General features: G+C 29.5%; 1 long non-coding RNA gene across 2 annotated transcripts in view; it reads left to right on the top strand.

Annotated features, from left to right (window-relative positions):
• The window catches only part of LOC117109311, a 28,702-nt gene that overhangs the window by 3,182 nt on the left and 19,782 nt on the right, over nucleotides 1–5,738 (top strand). The gene's annotated exons all lie outside the window — the stretch shown is intronic.

Raw genomic sequence — 5,738 nt, 5'->3', positions numbered from 1 at the left:
GCCTATATAACTGGTCAGGTAAAAAAGGAATAATTATTCCAACTTCATTGACTTAACTTCATTAAAAAAAACCATCAAAATATTCTATTAAATGCTCATAACTTTAAAATATTTGTAAATGCTGTACTCTTTAATCGCAATAACACGTAGTTTTCTTGCCATTCTATGTGGTAACGATGACGTGGCAGGCCGTTTGAGACCATGTGATACCATTTTTTCAAAATATTCATTTTTTGTTTCCACCATATTTTAAATACATTAGTGAAGAGAAAGTTTCTATGCATTTCAAAATATGCGAAGAAACGTTCTGGGAAAATCCAGTCCTGGTAGCGTCTTTGTTAAATTTTAATAATAGAAGAGCATTAAACTTGATTCACACTAGAGCAAATTATACGCGTGGAAGTTAGCGTAGACTACTACGCCCAGTAAAGCTAATAAATCTTAGCAGCGTCACTTACGTTTGCGCCAATAGTATAATTAACCAAGTTTAAAAAATGATGAAATGAGATTATTTATAATTTTTTTTAATTATAATTAAGCTTAATTTCTATGTAAAGTATTTGAAATGTTTGATTGTAAGTCTCATCAATAACTGGTTTTTTATCGAAAGTCCGAAATTTTTGTCAATAGTAACTTGCCTGTTATGTGTTGACGCTTTCTAATTTTCAGATGAACATACCAATACACCCTTTTTAATCTCATAAATTTGGATATTAGGTCGTTTTAACATGTTATTAAAGAAATTTTCTGATAAATCTTTGATTGTTTTCGATAGCACATAAGCTCAAAAAGTGATATAAAACAAACCATTATAGGAAAAATAGATTACCAATCACTATAAACACCTCTAAAATACGATATATTGGCGAGTAGTTTTCAATTTGGGAAATCATTTGATACTCTTTTACATTCACTCTGGATGGAGTAAAATTTACCTATGTTTATTATTTTATCATTACAATTTTAAAACAAATCACTTTTTAGGCTGTTGTAATTGTACATAATTGTTTTAACCATGGTGTTTTTATAAAATTCATTTATGCCTTTTAATTTTGTTTGATGCCTGGTATTTTTTTATGAAAGAAAGATTTTCAACATTTTAAACATTTAATGATATAACAAAAATTCATTTAAGCCTTTAAATTTTGTTTGATTATTATTCCGCCTGGTATTCTTTTTTTTTTAATGATATAATTATATGGGTAAATAGTTTCATCTGGTTTCAAATAGTAATATTTGGTTTATCTCAAGGAATTATCATATTAATTATAATTTCATCTCTTTACGGCGAAGGGACGAATTACTAACATAGTTTTTAAACCGGTTGATTTACAGATTGTGTTATTCATCTTGAATATAGTAAAGATTTCACCTAGTTAGTCAGTTCTGTTAGTAATTAATAACTTGCAGATTTAAATCTAAACCGAAATAAAACTAAACTGGTAAGTAGTATTTAAAAAATCGTTTCTTAAAACATGTTAAAATATTTTTTGTTGTTGAAACATTTGTGAATATATTTGTTTAATATACATGTTGATAAATTGTATAGGATTACTGATTAAATGAGTTTATGAAATATGCAAAAAAATTCCAAGATCGTTGTCGAAACACTTATGTGCTACATTTTGTTCTTATAGCTCTAATTAATGTATTGCGGCATCAACAAATTGTAATAAGTAGCTGAAAAATAGTACATGTACAAATCATAAGAAGATTGATTGAAAGTACATTGACGCAATTGCACTAAAACTATATACATTTTTAAATTGAATGCTTTATTTAATTTATTTATAAATCAAGTCATGGTAAAATCCAACTTCCTTCGTGTTATCAATGACATGGCAGGACATACGAGGTCATTATGGAGTGAACCGTTATACCGAAACGTCCAATCTCAAGCTTCATTACATACATGAAAAGGGAGGCCTCCATGCATATCAATTTATGCAAAATAGCTTTCTTGGAAATTTCAGTCCCTGAAGTTACTTTGTTCCAGTATCTCTGCTATAAGCATGTTGTCATTTATTCTGTATTCATAAATAACTTGCATTTCAATCACAATGGTATGTTTTATTATTTTTATTATTTTTATTATTGTAATTATTATTATTCCTACTACTACTATTTCAATTATTATTAAATTCCTGTATTATTATTATTATTATTATTTATTATTTATTATTTATTATTATTTATTATTATTTATTTTTATTATTACTATTATTATTATTATCATTAAGTGTTAAAAAATAAATACGTCAGCTCTAAACCTGTATTTAAATTAGTGAATGAATCTGTTATTTAAACATATGTTCAGTAAATTGTTGAAGTTCACTATTATATTTACCTTCATTTATTAAAAACAATCTTAATTATAACACCTAAAATATAAATTATGTACTCTAAAAAGTAGCTAATTGTAATACATAAACACGTTCACACATGTTTCTTTCATGTCACTGAAGAAAATTAACATTTTATTAACACATATTGTAATAATAAATTAGAACCAGAAATTTACAACATTTTTATCATGAACAATGTAAGATTTATTGAACCAGAAGACACATTAGACTAAGTAATACAGGTATCCCGAAATTCAGTTTAGTCGTCATTATAAACATTTGCAATAAATTTTTAACAGTCTATGCACTCAAAACAAAGCATGGAATATAGTACTGATATAAAAAACATACCAAAACTTATAAAATATTAATAAAGTGATATAGATGACCAACAAACATAAATGCAAATAGCGATATAACCTTTTTAAAATATGCAAAACATATTTTAATTTTCTACTTGTGAGTACTGATCATACAGTAACAATTTAGTCTGTATTAAACATTATGATGTTTCGACGGTATATGCACTCAAAAAAAAGCATGTAAAAATAGTACTGGTATAGAAAACATACCACGAATGTTAAGTAATATGGATGACTAATAAACATAAATGCAGTATAGAGATATAGCCTTTTTTTCTAAAATTCTCAAACAAATTATAGCTTTCTACTTGTGAGTACTGATCTTACAGTAACAATTTAATCTGCACTAAAATATTATGGAATGTATAAGTACTATGACAATAATTCAGAGAAATTTGCCGTTATTATAATTAAATATATAATACAAATTAAATATTTCTTACTTGACGTAACTCTGTCAAATATCAGTGAACTGAGCATTTTTAAATTTTTTTAATTACCGTTAATGTTGTCTATAATGTTGTCCAAACATAGGATAATTTTCTTCTTGTTATTATTGATCATACTGTAACACCTTTATAAAAGATCTTACTTTATTTTAACTAAAGCAAAATAGTAGTGCCCATAACCCGTTAAAAATTAGTCGTTCTTTTTTTTTTTTAGCTATAAAAGCAATATAATAATTTTATAATGAATTGCCAATTATTACATATCAAAATAAAACCCTGACTAATTAAAATTTATCTAGCAACTCCACCATTCTCCAGAATTAACAACGTTCTCGATGTCGATACCATTCATTGTTGTTCCATTTTAACGTAATTTCTATATTCAACAGCTCGTAAGTACCGTTCAAACTGTAAATAAATATATACGAAATTGTGTTAAATGTTATGGTTTCCCTAAAGTAGACATACATTTTAGTGATCGTTATTTTACTGTACTCAATACAATACTACATAACGAAATATTGGAATTGGATGATTTTCCTATCCTTTTAGCTTTTATTTTTATTATGCACTGTACTTAAGTCGTTATGTCTGCTTGCACTACTTTACCAAATACCAGTAATCGTTAGTTTAAAAACATGGATGCAAACATGATAATATTTGCCAGAGAATTATCAAATCAACGAACAACTTTGTTTAAGACGTATCGCATTTATTTATGTTTTTCGTATTTGCGTCGAGTACTAGTTCTGTACCCCAATATAGATTGTGGAATCGGATTTGAAAACTCCGGTAGTAGCTCACAGAGGATCAAGTTTATGTGATACACAGTACTATGTGTGTGGGTGTGTGCTCGTCTGTGTGTGTATGTACCACTATGTGTTGTCTACATTAATTGGAACGGATTCGGTAGCTTTGCACAATGTATGCACAGAGAATCCTGAAAGGTAGTAGCCGAAATTATAGTAAATATATACATAATATGAGTTGCATTAAATGAGTTGCTATGTAACATCGTGTGTGGATTTACAAGCATGTGTATATGCATAATGACTAAGAATTTAAAAAAAATTTAAATTTACTATTTTAAATATACTTTCAACATTTTATATAGACTTTACCACTCTTACCGTCAGTGAAAGTTATTGTGCATTAAAAGATTAACTTTTTTGGTTTTAAGTAAGTTTACAGACAAAGTGGTGTACAGGCTCGTTTGTTAAATGTTCAATGCTGTTCCTAAAAGTGTTTTTTTTTTAATATTTGTTATATCTATTACACTGGTTTAAAAAAATCCATCTACCTGCCAAATGTTAGGCTTTATGTCAGCATTACTGTAGGATGATGTTCTACCTCTGGCAGTAAATTCAGGTGATGCATGGTGCTCTTTGGTAGTTAGGTATAGGCCAAATGTATTTATTACATACAGATTATTTACATTTTAAATATCAGCATACTTACCAGATAGTAATTTTGTCGATTATTTGGTATCCACATTCATGCCTACATTTGACTGTGTATGAGTAGTTCCTTCAAAGCCTCCTCTTCGTAGTATCTTCTCGTGTTGTGAATGTTGGTAGCTACTGTCCCTTTCACTGTCTTCCGCTCCACTGTCTTCCCCTCCACTGTCTTCCCCTCCTCCACCTTTCATCTCTTTGCATTTGCAATTTAAGGAAAGACGTTTGTTTTTGGCAGCTTCATCCCAACGTCCATTTGTCCAGTGGCATCTACTGTTGTCATGATCATCTGGCGTGGCTCGTTGATATCTTCTTCCACATTTGCATGTACGTGTCCATCTATAGACTGTGTTCCTCCTATTTTTCTTAACTTCACATTGCCACTTGCAACTCCTGTCATAGTGACGTTCCCTTTTTGTTGCCATCACTCTTCAACTGCCGTATCTGTAATTTTTTCACAGAATATAATTCTACCGGCTTCAGAATTGTTAGCTGTAATTTGCGCATGTGCAACTTAATTGTTTTCTTTGCGTAAAGTCTCACCATGTCAATTCAATTGAATTGATTCATTATTGTGAAACAGATTAAATGTACGGCTTGATATTCTGGACGTTTGTTCAAAATGATCATTCATATGAATATCTGGTATGGTGTGTAGGCCTACTTCATAGACCATTCATAGACTATTCCCACTAAAATTAAAGTGGCTGATTCAAAGGGGGATGCGATATTACTTTTCTGGATGTTTAAGGCACTGACGATTGGTGGCGCTATAGATTCATAATTTCGGCAATAAACTCATGAATATTTATTAGTAATATCCCATTGTAGAGCGGTTTGGTGATAATGCCGATGGCTTTCGATGCGATATACAAGGATGAAGTAGCATTAGGAAGGCCTAGGTTTTACTGACAAGAATTGTATTCCTTATGATAAGAGTATATTGTTGGAAACCACAGATTCGAACTCTTTCCATTTTCTATAAATATTCGTAATATTATTGCTCAATGAATATAATAATAAATATATTAACCAATCTTCAGCAGGAAACATTTGGCACCAGCTAAAAGTTGGTAGTCAGACATCAAATGTGAATTAAAATGCATCGTACCAAGGTGGTGATATGTT

This window comes from Anneissia japonica, unplaced genomic scaffold (assembly GCF_011630105.1).
Source record: "Anneissia japonica isolate Jap-2015-1 unplaced genomic scaffold, ASM1163010v1 scaffold287761_len698747_cov189, whole genome shotgun sequence".
NCBI classification, from domain to species: domain Eukaryota; kingdom Metazoa; phylum Echinodermata; class Crinoidea; order Comatulida; family Comatulidae; genus Anneissia; species Anneissia japonica.
This window is presented reverse-complemented; position numbering and strand designations above follow the sequence as displayed.